The sequence below is a fragment of the Trachypithecus francoisi genome, unplaced genomic scaffold (assembly GCF_009764315.1).
Source record: "Trachypithecus francoisi isolate TF-2019V2 unplaced genomic scaffold, Tfra_2.0 Lachesis_group9, whole genome shotgun sequence".
Taxonomy (NCBI): Eukaryota; Metazoa; Chordata; class Mammalia; order Primates; family Cercopithecidae; genus Trachypithecus; species Trachypithecus francoisi.
This window is the reverse complement of record NW_022681474.1, coordinates 64,999,129-65,014,264: the sequence shown is the minus strand read 5'-3', so window position 1 is coordinate 65,014,264 and position 15,136 is coordinate 64,999,129. Positions and strand designations below refer to the sequence as shown.

The 15,136-nt window shown below is 47.5% G+C and overlaps 1 pseudogene; it reads left to right on the top strand.

Annotated features, from left to right (window-relative positions):
- The first annotated feature begins 2,067 nt into the window (after positions 1–2,067).
- Positions 2,068–2,707, top strand: LOC117082278 (annotated as a pseudogene).
- The last annotated feature ends 12,429 nt before the right edge of the window (positions 2,708–15,136 follow it).

The following is a 15,136-nucleotide window of genomic DNA, read 5'->3' as shown; positions in this document are numbered from 1 at the left end:
AAAATGCAAAAAACCAGCCGGGCGACGAGGCGGGCGCCTGTAGTCCCAGCTACTCGGGAGGCTGAGACAGGAGAATGGCGTCAACCGGGAGGCAGAGCTTGCAGTGAGCTGAGAGCCGGCCACTGCACTCCAGCCTGGGTGGCAGAGCAAGACTCCGTCTCAAAAAAAAAATAAATAAATAAAATAAAAATACAAAAATTAGCCGGGCGCGTGGTGGCACACGTCTGTAATCCCAGCTACTCGAGGGGCTGAGGCAGGAGAGTCGCTTGAACCCGGGAGGTGGAGGTTGCAGTGAGCTGAGATTGCACACAATAAATTAATAATTTAATGCCCATATAATGGAGTGCAGTGAAGCTCTTAAAAAGAATGCCATGAGGATGATCAACAAATACTGTTCTCCTGGATGAGGATTATTACCATCAGCTGCATTTTTCAGATGAGAAAACCGAGACTTAGAGAGGTTACATAATTTTCCGAAGGTCACTCCCTACTGAATGTAGGAGCGGGGATCTGACAGCCACCTGATCACACGCAAGAACAGCACCCTCTCCTCTGCTCTCCTCCATGGCCCCCTGTGACTCCCAGGAGACCTCCCCAGCTCTGCAGTCCCCAGAGCCCTGGTGTCCATAACCCGAGGAAAGGGAAGAGGTCATGAGATCTTGGGCTTTCTCACTCTCTGAAAATGAGCAACTGAGAAAGAGACTTGACTTTGCTTAGAAGTATAAATAAATGCGACATTTATCGCCTATCAAATATTAGAAGCAGTTTGTCTGTTTAACACATGTTAGTATTGGTGTCCCTTGTTATTCAAACTCTCCCTATCGAACTCAAGAATCAAAGTCAGTTAACTTTGTCGATAAATCCCTTTCTCTCTACACCCTTGCTACTCACTGTCTCAAGACCCAAACTTACTGGGACAAGGCGCTGTCCCTCCTGATTCAAGCCTGGTATCTGCCTCTCACTATGCAAATCAGGAGCCAGAGAGCAGAGGAGAGGGGCGGCTGTGAGTGCACAGAGCACACGCGTGTGATGGGATTGCCCCCACCCCGCCCCCTTAGCTCTATGGGTGTGATGATGAGAAGCTTTCACTTTTCCAGTGAGTTACTGTGCTGCTTTGACTTTCACAAGCATTGTTGACTTGATGGATTTCTGTAAATGCAGCTGTCAGTGGATGCCTCTTGCCCCTATCTCAGGAACCATAACCCAGATTCCCAAAGGGGAGCTTGACCAAATGATTGGAAACTGAGGCCCTCAGAGAGACCATCGGCCTTGATCCGTTGCTCCTATTCAAAGATCTCAACATTACTGGAGACTTCCTTGGGGCAGCCGGACATTCCTGTGTTGGAACTTTGTAGATTTTACTGTGGTGCAAACAACTCTCTATGAGGCCCTCAGTGCCCAGGGTCCATTGTTGGCTGCTTTTGAGGGTGGGAGGCGGAGGCGTTTCCATTTTGCTTGGGGGATCAGCCTCACCCTTTCTTTCTCCTTTTCCTCCGGGCTGGTGCTCAGATGATGAGAGCACAGTGCTGATGAGGTGGGCTCTGGGGTGGAACCCATGGCCCTCTCTGACTCCCAGAGACCTGGCCAGCTGCAGCGGCGCCCGTGGACCAGCAGAGGGACAAGAGAGGAGCTGACGTGGAGGAGCCGAGGCCCACTGGGGGCTCCTGGAGAGTCCGTCCGCCTGTGGACAGCAGCTCAGGGCTTCAGCTGCTTCCGGAGAGGAAACACCTCTCTCTAGACTGAGGCATTGTTCTGGTTAAAAAAAAAAAAAGTTGATTTTTTTCACCTTCGTGTAAATTTTTGTTTGTAACAATATGTTAGTTGTGACAGTTACCGCTATTTTTTTTTTTTTTACATTTTTGAAATTATTTTTAGAGATGGGCTTTTGCTATGTTGCCCAGGCTGGTCTCAGACTCCTGGCCTTAGTGGTCCTCCCACCTTGGCCTCCCAAAGTGCTGGGACTACAGGTGTGAGCCGTGGCACCCAGCCTGTTTTCCTTTATTACCACAGATATTATATGGAGCCTTAAAGCCTCCTGGAGTGAGAGCTAGTTCATAACCACACTGTTTGGAGAGAAGAGAACTCCCTGGAATTCTTGTTCTCCAAAGATGTGGAATTATCATCCCAACAACAGCCGTCCCTCGCTCTGTCCTGAGGACCCTCAGGTGTGGCCCATCCACCCCCTCAGTGTGTCCCTCTGTCCTGGGAACTCTCAGGTGTGGTTCATCCACCCCCTCAGTGTGTCCCTCTGTCCTGGGAACTCTCAGGTGTGGTTCATCCATCCCCCTAGTGGTTCCCTCCAACTTTGGTACGCTCAGGTGTGGCCCATCCACCCTCTCAGTGTTTCCCTCTGTCCTGGGGACCCTCAGCTGTGGTCCATCCACCTCCTCAGTGTTTTTCCTCCCACGTTCTCTCTGTTTTGTTTCCAATCTTCCCACAAAGGTGGAGAGGAGGGGATCCCATTGCCTGTGAGGAGGACACGGCTCCTGGGTGGGCCCTGCAGATTGTGAAGTTCAAGTCACAGCTCCTGGGAAGGTCTCTGTCAAGATCGTGGGCGCGAGACAGATGCAGGGACCACACTCTGCCCTGCTCTGTACCTCTGAGTGTTGATCGCTGCAGCTGCCTTGTGACCAGGACACTTAGAAGAACCGTAGATCCTGCAAGAGGGCAGGTTTGGAGAGCGAGGTGGGCATGCTTGAGGGATTAAAGTGTAACTTGAACCACTGCCTTGCAAACTGCTTGAGGGTGTGCAGGTGTGTGTGTGCTGGGAGGATGTTTAGCAGCCTCATGGAGGGGTAACTGACATACAAGAGAACAAGGCCGGGTATGGTGGCTCACGCCTGTAATCCCAGCACTTTGGGAGGCCGAGGTGGGTGGATCACCTAAGGTCAGGAGTTCGAGACCAGCCTGACCAACATGGTGAAACCCCGTCTCTACTAAAACTACAAAAAATTAGCCAGGCGTTGTGGTGGGTGCCTGTAATCCCAGCTACTCTGGAAGGGTTCCAGATGCCGGGAGCCATGGAAATTGTCCTCATCCCGATCATCTGGCTTGGCAAATGATGATGAAGATAGTTTTCCCACAAGATAGGTGTAGCCTTTGGGACAGTGCCTCGTTTGTTTTCTAGCACAAAATAGGCATTAGAACAGTGGGACTTTGTAGGCATATGGAGATTTTTAAGGTTCCTTAGGAGGCAGGTAAAAATTTCTTCAATAAGACAAAACACTATCCCCAAAGAAAATGATTGATACATTGGGTGATAGTAAAATTAAGAATTTTTCGTCAATAAGAGAGTGAAAAGATGGGACTGGGTGTGGTGACTCATGCTGTAATCCCAGCACTTTGGGAGGCCAAGGTGGGAGGATCTCTTGAGGTCAGGAGTTAGAGAACAGCCTGAGCAACTTAGCAAGACCTTGTATCTAGCAAAAACGAAAAATTAGCTGGGCGTGGTAGTGCACACCTGTGGTCCCAGATACCTGGGAGGCCGAGGCAGGAGGATCACTTGAGCCTGGGAGGTTGAGGCTGCAGTGAGCCATGAATGTGCCACTGCACTCCAGCTTGAGTGACAGGGTGAGACTCTTGTCTCTTAAAAAAAAGAGGCGGAAATGGAGGAGGGTGAATCACAGGTAGAGTATAAAGAGAATTCCTGTACATTAATAAGAAAAATGCATGCTGGGCTTAATACCTAGGTGATGGGTTGGCAAGTGCAGCAAACCACCATGGCACATGTTTACCTATGCAACAAACCTGCACGTTCTGTACATGTATTCCAGAACTTAAAGTAAAATAAAATTTTTTTAAAAATTAAGAAAAAAGCTGGCAGACCAATAGGTGAAAGAAATGAAGAGGAACAAAAAAGGGAATGAGGAGGGAGGAAGAGAAAGGAAAGAACAAATGAACATCCCAGTGGCCAAAAAGCATATAAAACATGCTCAACCTCGTAAGCCATCAAATTCAAACCACAGTGAGAAACCAATGTTACACCTACCAGAATGGCTAAAATTAAAAACACTTGATACCAAGTTTGGGCAAGAATGTGGAGTAACTGAAACTTCATATACTACTTTTGGGAATGTAAAATAGCACAACCACTTTGGAAAACCCTTGGGTAATACCTACTAAAGGAGACCACACCTGTGATCCCCACATTCCACTCCTATGCATAGACCCAAAAGAACTGTGCACTGTACGTGTGTTCACCAAATGATGTGCACTAGAATGTTTGTATCAGCACAATTCACAATAGCCCCAACTTCCAACAGGAGAATGGATAAGTACCTCTCAGTGTATTTATAGAGTAAAATTCTTACAGCACTGAAAATGGATTAACAGCTGCCATGCACAGTTGGTGAATCTCAGCAACATAATGCTGAGCAGAAGAAGCCAGACACAAATGAATGCGTACTGCACGATTCTGTTTCTGTGAAGCTCTAAAACAAGCAAAAGAAACATCTGGTGAGAAGTCAGGATAGCAATTATCTTAGTGCTCTGGGGGAGGGTGGCTCTGGTAATATTCTGTTTCTTGATCTGAGGGCTGGTGTCCAGATGTATTCACTCTACGATAATCTACCAAGCTGCCCACTGGGGATTGGTGGCTTCTCTGTATGAATATTATGCTTCAATTAAAAAAAATAGCCAACAACAAAAACCTAACAATCAAATTAAGAAATTAGCAAGGCGAGGCGCAGTCGCTCACACGTGTAATCCCAGCATTTTGGGAGGCTGAGGCAGGCAGATCACCTGAGGTCAGGAGTTCAAGACCAGCCTGGCCAACATGGTGAAACTCCATCTCTACTAAAAATACCAAAAAGCAGCTGGGCGTGGTGGCGCATGCCTGTAGTCTCAGCTACTTGGGAGGCTGAGGCAGGAGAATCACTTCAACCCGGGAGGTTGAGGTTGCGTGAGCCGAGATCTGTCTTAAAAAAAAAAAATGAGCAAAGGACTTGAATAGACATTTCTTAGCATCACTAATCATTAGGGAGATGGAAATGACAACAAGATACCATTTCACTCCTACTACATTGACTAGTATCAAAGAAAACCCGGAAAATAACGAATATTGGTGAAGATGTGGAGAAACTGGAACAGTTGTGCACTGCTGGTGGAATGTAAAATAGTGCCGCCCCTCTAGGAAACAGTATGGCAGTTCCTCGAGAAATTTTACCGCTCTAGCAATTCCACTTCTGGGCATATATCCCCCAAAATTGAAAGCAAGGAAATAAAAGAGACACTCGCCCATCCCTGTTGATAGCGGTGTTATTCACAATAGATAAAAGGTGGGAGCGGCTCGGCCGGGCGTGATGGCTCACGCCTGTAATCCCAGCACTTTGGAAGGCTGAAACGGGCAGATCACGAGGTCAGGAGTTTGAGACCAGTCTGACCAACATGGTGAAACCCCATCTCTACTAAAAAATACAAAAAAATGTCCAGGCGCAGTGGCTCATGCCTGTAATCCCAACACTTTGGGGGGCCAAGGCAGGCAGATCACCTGAGGTCAGGAGTTTGAGACCAGCCTGGCCAGCATGGTAAAACCCTCTCTCTACTAAAAATACAAAAAAAATTAGCTGGGCGTGGTGGTGGGAACCTGTAATCCAAGCTACTTGGGAGGCTGAGGCAGGAAAATCATTTGAAAGCAGAAAATCGTTTGAAAGAAAGTGGAGGTTGAAGTGAGCGCAGATTGCGCCATTGCACTCCAGCCTGGACAACAAAAGTGATACTCTGTCTCAACAGAAAACAAACAAACAAACAAAAAAAATTAGCCAGGTGTGGGGGCACATGCCTGTAATCCCAGGTACTCAAGAGGCTGAGGCAGGAGAACCACTTGAAGCCAGGAGGCAGAGTTTGCAGTGAGCAGGGATCATGCAACTGCACTCTAACCTAGGTGACAGAGCGAAACTCTGTCTCAAAAAAAAAAAAATTCTGGTTTGTTGCTTAGTGTGTGTGTATACATATATGCACATATGTGCGCACACACACATATAAAACAGTGTGTTAAAATAAATTATTTCATATGAATGCAGGAAAATCATAATTTTTTTTTTTTTTTTGAGACAGAGTCTCGCTCTGTCGCCCGGGCTGGAGTGCAGTGGCCGGATCTCAGCTCACTGCAAGCTCCGCCTCCCGGGTTTACGCCATTCTCCTGCCTCAGCCTCCCGAGTAGCTGGGACTACAGGTGCCCGCCACCTCGCCCAGCTAGATTTTTTTTTGTATTTTTTAGTAGAGACGGGGTTTCACCGTGTTAGCCAGGATGGTATTTTTTTTTTTTTTTTTTTTTTTTTGAGACAGTCTTGCTCTGTCGCCCAGGCCAGAGTGCAGTGGTGCGATCTTGACTCACTGCAAACTCCGCCTCCCAGGTTCACACCATTCTCCTGCCTCAGTCTCCTGAGTAGCTGGGTCTACAGGCGCCTGCCACCACGCCCGGCTAATTTTTTGTGTGTGTTTTTAGTAGAGACAGGGTTTCACTGTGTTAGCCAGGATGGTCTCAATCTCCTGACCTTGTGATCCGCCCGCCTCGGCCTCCCAAAGTGCTGCGATTATAGGTGTGAGTCACTGCACCCGGCCAGGAAAATCATAATTGTTTTGGTAAATTGACCACTTTGCAAAGCATGTGAATTCAGACCATTACAGGAAGGTATTAACATAAATTAAGAGGGTAACGGTTAACTCTGTTTTTGTAAATGTGATTTTTTTTAGGCTTGCCACAGAATTCTGAAGGAATGCTACTCACTAAATTCATTTTTCCTCTACTTCAAATAGTGCTATTAATATCCATGTGGAAATTACAGTGTGAAGGGGATAACCGAATCGAGAATGGTAATATTCTGTACTCCCGAATAATTGATGTCATCAGTCCTTTAGAGCCATATTCTTAGCCCAAGAAACTCGCAAATTATGCTTTGAAATGGCAGTGGGATAATTAAGGAATCAGAGAGAACGAGGGGTTGAGGAGGAATTATTTAATTATTCAGGTGCAGCCACCCAGTCGGATTAACATCCAAAGGACTGAGCCCTGAACAAAGAGTCGAGTTACCTTTTAAGCATTTCGTGGGGCGGCAGGGAGCTCTGCTTCTTAAGCATTTCGTGGGGCAGGGGGAGATCTATGCAGGGGGAAGCACGTTACAGAAGCGAGAAACAAAGACAGTTATTCAATTGAGACATGCATTACATAATTTTTTACTTTTCAAGGAACAACATGTTTTATGACTTATCTGTCTAGGGCCCTTGCAGCTGCACAGCTGGAGAAACAGGGTCTTCACAATGCCTGGGATAGGGAGAGAGAAGGCTCAGTAGCCACAGACAGAAAAACAGGCAGTTAATTTTTAGAGGGCTCCACTTCTTTCTCTTCCTCAGGGGGAATTGGGTTTTCTTACACACAACGGAGTTTTTGTTTACACGTTCTTTAATTTCTATTCTTTCCTGTTTCATTTCCCCCCTTTGGTGCTTTTTATAACAAAGGTGTTAATAGAAAGCACCACTATTTGCCACCTCTTCGTGGAGCTGAGCTGCTGCTTTTACTGGCAGTGGCTGATATTTGGTTAATGCCATCCATGGTGTGGTAGTGTGTTGGGTTACGGCTGCCTCTATAGTTGACTGAATACTCCTAATACACAGGGGTAAAAGGCAAGGGAGGATGAGGCAGGTGCCAAGAATAAGAAAAAACCTACCAATGAGGGTTTGAATCCTCCAAAGGTTGAGAACCATCCTCCAAACAAGGAATCCGGGGACCATCCGGACCAAGTCTAAACTGGAACTTGGGCCGACTTGCGTATTCTAGCTGTGATTATGCTGCTTCTAGTTTTTTTATTTTTATCATAAATTGGATACCCTGAGAGTTCCCCTTGGTTTAGAGGAAGTAAAAAGAAGGATGGCTTGATTGTTTCTAACACACATGTCCTTGTCCATTTAGCCGGCAGTTGCCGATATGCCCGTGTTCCACATATCCAATATAGGCCAGAGGGTGCTTTCCAAGCATCTGGAGCCTCTAGCTGATGCCAAGAGTGGCTTAGAGTAGAGAATCGAGAGAAAGGATTTGGATCTGGTAAGTAGGAGTGGTTCTGGGTGTTTCTCCGTTGAGTTTTGTTTTTGGCTCATTGTAATACGCTGCCCTAGGCAGGTGGTTTCTCCTACTGCCTCTGTGAAAGTCTTTCCTTAATGGGAGATACAGTATTTTCCAATTATGGAGGTTTTTAACAACCAAACACTTACTGAGGCGGTAGGTTCACTGGCAGGGTTAGGCGAAGCGAAGTTATCTTGTAGCATTAATTTCTTTGCCTCTCCCGGCCACTGGTTCCCCATATCAGTTCCTCCACATACGAAGCATAAGGAAATTCCTAAGCTGCCAGCTATGTTTTCAGCTAGTTGAGTACGTTTTTGGTTGATGGGAAAGCTCAGGCACTGACTGATCAAAATGCTTATTGAATGACTTATGGACCCAAAAATTGTGGGGTTGGACACATTTGAGTCTTTTTAGTCTATTTGACAATTAGTAGTGGAACTTCAAGGCCTGCTTCTTGTCTATTAACTCCTAATAGTGCTGTCTGTCCTGTAGACCAAAAAGGTAGCTCTGGCTTTAAGATAGTAAATTTTAAAGGATTGCATGTTCTTGTCTTACAATTTGGTTTGGTTGACATACTACTTAGAGCAGTCCTTCCTGAATATGTGTTGGAGCTGTGTTAGCATAGACCACTGAATGTTACGGTCTGGGCATCCGATTTGTGGTTCTCTGTACAGATACTTAGGGCTGCTTCTGCTAAGCCTCTCTTGTGTTAAACCATTGCAGACTGTTTCTGGTTGTATGTGTAGGTTCCTAACTTGGTTCTTGTACACTTATAGTACGTATGGTACACTAGAGTTTTAACTATCCTATGTTTTTACCCAGTTAGTGTGTACACAGTGTGGGCATCCTTCTAAAGGTTTCTCCTTTTCTAGTACAGGCGGAAATGGTAACAACATCAGTGTATGTAATAGAAACATGCTAACACTACACATGGGCGTAGCAAACCTTCTTCTGGGCATAGACATTTGCAGCATTTGCAGTAATAACATAACAACAGAACAATCAGTATTGACAGAATTATAACTAGGCTTATAAATTGTATCCACATTTACTTATCCGGAGATGGTCCTCTTAGCTTCAGCTGTGCATAGACTAGTCAGCTTCCGGGATGTGACTAGAGCAGATCTTACAGGATCCTCAAGCTTCAGCCATGCATAGACTGACCAGCCTCCGGTGTGGTCAGAGCAGGGCAGTTGTCCTTCTTACCGCTGGGCGTAGGACTATTCGGGTGGGGAGATCTGGGTCTTATTGGTTAATCCACTGGTCATGATCGGGAGTCACTGCTGCCGCTGGTTTCAGCCGGCTGGGATGAATCCAAGGTGTGATACCTGCAACTTTCACAGCAGTGGAAGTAGACATGATTACAATATGAGGCCTATCCTATATGGGTCCTAGAGTGGTTGGATTCCATTTTTTTTTTTTAGCTTAAACAAAATCCTTAGGTTTGAAAGGGTGTACTGGGTCTGTTAGACTTACAGTCATTTTTCTATACCTAGCCATGCATTTTTACATGGCCATACTTAAAGTCTGCATTTGCTTTCTTAAAGTTAGTTGTTCTCGTTTATAGAAATTACCCTTAATCTGACTTACGACGGGGGTGGGGGTGGCCGGCCAAACAAAATCTCATAGGGCAAATACCCAGTTTGTTTGGTGGAGGTGCACCCGACTCAGAGGAGGACCGTGGGTAAGACCTGATCCTACCTCTGGTGAGTTTCTTGACACAATTTCTTCAGTAGCTGTTTGAATGTCCGGTTCATGCGTGATTTGTTTTTCTAAGACCACCAAAGCGGGCACAAAAGAACCAGCGAGTAGGCAAGTGTAGGAGCAAAACTGCAAGTTTATTTTGGTCACCTAAGGTGTGGGGAAGAGGTCTGTCGGCCTCCAGCAAAGAAGGCCGACAGAGTCCCCCGGTGGGGCTCTCAGGCGGAGTTCCTGATGCAGTCCCGACATCCCAACAGGAGTGGGGCTGGGAAGTCCGCACGTGGCATCCGTCTGGAGCGGCTTTTCTAGGAGTGGGAGGGCAATAGGCGGGGCACGGGCGTGTCAGGGGGCGTTCCGCAGGTGCGACCAGGTAAATCTTGGTCTCTTCGGATTGACGTCACCTGGCACATGCCCAGTTGGCCTGCACCCTCCCTGGGCACTGGCTGCATTTTCGCGCGTGCGAGAAGGGAAAAGTTGGTGAAGAAGAACCCGGAAGTGCACCATCTTGCCTCCGTTCGTCCAAACAATGCGTTCCACCTTCCCTTAACTCTGTGGTCGGTAGGCTGTGTGCAGTTTCTATTTGATCTTTAAAATTGAGTCAGCTGTTGTACAACTTCTGCCACAAATGCAGGACCATTGTCTGATCCTAGGGTTAGAGGCGATCCAAACCTTGGTATGATGTCCTTCAGTAGCACCTTTGTCACCCCTCGTGCCTTTTCAGTTCTGGTGGGGAAGGCCTCAACCCACCCCGAGTAGGTGCAAACAAACACTAGCATATACCGGTAACCCCCTGCTCGAGGCAACTCAGTAAAGTCTACAAGCAGGTTCTCACAGGGCACAGCTCCCACTTCCTGAATTCCTGGAGGTCGAGTAGGTCCTTGTTTTGGATTATTCTGGGCACAGGATAGACATTGTTCACAAACAGCACGGTGATGGCAGAGGGCCGTGGCACACAGAAATGCCGACCTATTAAAGTCTCTAGGGCCATCCTTCCAACGTGTGTTCCTTGATGGATCTTCTTCACAAACCTTGGGGCTACTGTTTCTGGGATGGCTAGCCTCCCATCAGAGAACAGCCACCATCCACCTTTAATATATTTTCCTGTTTCCTGACCAAACCAAGCTTTTTCACTTGAGAGTAATTGGGTACCTCCGGTAAAGGGGGCTCTATAAGGAGAGGCATTGCTAGAGTTCTTTCTTCAGGTGAAGCCTTGTTCCTTGCTGCCCGCCTAGTCTCCTGATCTGCCTTTCTGTTGCCTTGTGCCTCACAGCTTTTCCTGATTTGGTGTCCTTTGCAATGAATGACAGCCACCTTCTTTGGAGCTTATGTGGCTTCTAATAATTGCAAAATTTCCTCTTTATTTTTTTTTCTTTCTTTTCCTTCAGTAGTCAAAAGTCCTCTCTCTTTGCATACTGCCTCATGGGCTTGCAGGGTTGCAGAAGCATATCGTGAATCAGTATATATGTTTACTTTCTTCCCCTTGGCCAATAACAGTGCTCTGGTTAATGCTATTAATTCAGCCTTCTGAGCAGAAGTGCCAGAAGGTAAGGCTTGAGCCTCAACTACCGAGTGTTGGATCAGTACTGCACACCCCGCATATCGCACCCCATCTGTTATGAAACTACTACCATCAGTGAAGTATTTAACATCTGGGCTTTCCAAGGGGGTATCTCTGAGATCTTCCTGGCTCGAGAACACTTGGTCCACCATATTTATGCAACAGTGGGGAAGCTCCTACCAGCACTGAGGCAATCCATGGTCCTTCCAATCGGGTTCCTCCACAGGCAGCAGGGTAGCTGGGTTCAAGCTATTTACAGTCTCCAGTGTTACCTGGGGATTTTCACACAGAAGCCCTTGATAGTTTAGCATTCTACAGTTGGACAGCCAACGATGTCCTCCTTGCTCCATTAAGGTGACTACAGCATGTGGCACCTGGACTATTATCTTCTGACCTAGGGCCAGCTTGTTGGCATCTTCTATGAGGACTGCAGTAGCTGCCAACACCCTGAGGCAGTGGGGCCAACCTAAAGCCACCAAGTCTAGTCTTTTGTATAAGTATGTTACTGGCCAGTGCCAAGAGCCTAACAACTGAGTTAAGACTCCGACTGCCATCACTTTCGTTTATCCACATACAAAAAGAAGGGCTTTTAAAAAATCTGGCAACCTTAGCGCCGGGGCTTGAATGAGAGCTTCCTTTATACCTTTGACGGCCTTTTTTTGTTCCTTTTCCCATAGAAGGCGCTCTCTTTCTTTTCCTTTGGTAGCGCCATATAAGGGCCTTGCTATAAGGGAGAAGTTTGGAATCCAGGTTTGGCAGAATCCCACCACACTGACCTGCTGCCTTGTAACTGGGGTGGGCAACGCACACCCAGCCTCCTTGTGTGCACTTCCAAGCCTGCACTGGCCTTGGGATACTATGAATCCTAGATATCCAACCTCCTGAAAACAGACTTCTGCCTTGTCCTTGGACACCTTGTAAACTGGCCTGTATTCACCATTTGGCTTGCACACAGGCAGCAGAGGAGTATTGCAGGAGGACTTGCATTTTACTATAATCCCATGTTTATAGGGCCGATTGAAATGTTTTGTTATGCCATCAGTTGCCTCTCTGGGTAGGGGGTATTGACGGACTCATGCTGGGGCAGCATGAGGGTTAAGCTCTACTACCACCGGGGGTCTGTTTGCAGCAAGTCCAGGGGATTGTCCTCAGCCCATACACCTGGTACCTTGAAAAGCATTCCCCACATATTGTGTAGGTCCGGCTGTGGTAGCCTGCTGGCACACAGTTCATAGAGCCGCCATTCCTCAGTTCTCCAGACAGTTAGAGTCAATACCATTGCCTTAGTCTTTTCAAACTCCAGTGTCATATTCCCTTTAGATGTAAAGGAAATTTGTGCCTGCAGTTTCTGGAGTGAGTCTCTTCCCAAACAAGGGCACTGGACAGTTTGGCATATATAGGAACTCATGCTGCGCTTCTTGTCCTCCAATAACACATCTCCTGGATTTGCAAAAAGGTCTCTTTTCTTTGGCCCCAGCAACCCCTACAATAGTAGCACAGTTCTTTGTTGAGGGGCTAACTGGGTGAGTTACCACAGAGAAATCAGCACCAGTATCGACCAAAAAACCCATTAATCGGCCCTCTACTTCCGTAGAGACCATAGGCTCCCCAGGGCCTAAAAGGAGGGAGCCCAGTCTGTCTCAGTCCTCTAAATTCTCGGCCCCTGCTAAGCGGATCAGATCAGGATCTGCCTTACAATTGCTGATCCACATGCGCTGACGAACCTTCACAAAGTCTTTCTTCAAACTCATTGGTGCTTTTGTCTGCACCCCAGAGCACCTCTGAGATTTTTTTTTATTTTTTGGTTGCCTTTTTCTTTTACCATCCTTTAGACTTTGCAGAAGTGCTTCTCAGCACTTTTGTAGGTGCTGAAGCTGGACTGCATCACCTGGGTCCTAGTGGGGGTCCTTTTGTCCTCTTAAGAGGCATAAGCAGCCGGGCGCGGTGGCTCAAGCCTGTAATCCCACCACTTTGGGAGGCTGAGACGGGCGGATCACGAGGTCAGGAGATCGAGACCATCCTGGCTAACACGGTGAAACCCCGTCTCTACTAAAAATACAAAAAACTAGCGGGGTGAGGTGGCGGGCGCCTGTAGTCCCAGCTACTCCGAAGGCTGAGGCAGGAGAATGGCATGAACCCGGGAGGCGGAGCTTGCAGTGAGCTGAGATCAGGCCACTGCACTCCAGCCCGGGCGACAGAGCAGGACTCCGTCTCAAAAAAAAAAAAAAAAAAAAAAAAAAAAGAGGCATAAGCATAATTTGGGCATGGCCAGACCTGAGACAGCCTGCCTGACTTTTCCAGCCTTTCACTTTAACTTCCCGGAGCTCTGATTTCTGCTTCTTGGGTGATACTGGGAGCCTGTATCTCTTAACCCCTTAGGGGCAGTTAGCCTTGGTAAAGGGGGGAAGATTGGAATGTAGGGAGGAGGGGTCTCTATTCCCTCCTGTGGTTCTTGCAAAACTGGTTTTCTCTTTCCTGAGACTTTTCTTTTGTTTCCATAGCTGCCTGGGCAGCTGATTTTTACTTCCACTTTTGGTTTTTACTTTTCACTTTTTACTGTTGGAGTTACAAGCCTCTGTGACTTTCCCTTTAACTCTGTAGCTGCCAGCGCAGCTGGTTTATCTTGGCATGAGCTGCGAGCATTCTACAATAAACTGCTAGGCAGGGCTGCATTTATTTAGCCATGAATCAATATAAAGACTAGGTCTGAATGCCCTGGCTGTCCTTCGACCCTAGTCACCACCTTAAAACACATGGCCAAGTTCTCTATATTGCTTTCGGCCAGCCATCCAACACTAAAAGCGGGCGGTTCTAATTCACAGAATGTCCTTAACTTTTGAGCATCCAGTTTCATCCCACAATCACCTCTAAATCCTTTTTAAAACCTTTTTTTAACATGCACTCCAAAGGAGTTGGTTTTGATGCTTTTCCTCCCATTTCCTTCCTTGTGGCACACTTTCAGTCTCGGGTCTACCAGATCAGGTCCTATTATGAGAGTTTCGGATGCTGCTTAGCCAGGAATGTGCCTTCCCCTCTCACAGCCTGCTGCAGACGTGGAGCTGGTCCTATCAGCCGTATGCAATGCCCTAGGTCTGATTTCCCCTGCACTCAACTCGGAGCACACAGCCCACACTAAGGGATCTGTGCCTCCCCACGTCACTCCCTGCATTGGCCTCTCCCATACCATCTCTTTCACACACCTCCTCTGCCCCAGGACTCCTCATCAGATGAAACTGGCCTCTCCTGTGTCCCAGGTGAACCTAGTTAGGCTCCCACATTCACACACATACATATACCACTGCTACCCCAGGACTCCTCATTGGACGAAATGAGCTCCTCTCATGTCCCTGGTAGCTTCATACACACCCACACACTCCCAGTTCACATGCACCCACACACTCCCATTTGGGGTGGCAAACCACTCTTGCCACCCTGCCAGCAAGCTCTTTCTTGCTGCACTTGCCACTCTGTTGGCCTGTTTTCTTCCTTCCACCTTATTAGTGGGGACATAAGGTTCATCCAAATTGGCAGGCTACTCCTGCCACCCCCAGCCACTCTGGGTTGGATTAGTGGTCGGTCCCTGGGAGGTGATCAAGCTCCGCTTTGACCCTATGGGACGGGCTTTCCTGCCTTGGGCCTTTCTCCTTACAGCAGTTCCTGAAGTGCTGCTATCGTCCTGCAGCCCTGTCTCTGGTTCCACTGCACTGTCGGGCAGGGCACCAGGACACAGGGAGAGCCGGTCTCCATCCGGTATTTTTAGTAGAGACGGGGTTCACTGTGTTAGCCAGGATGGTCTCCATCTCCTGATCTTGTGATCCGCC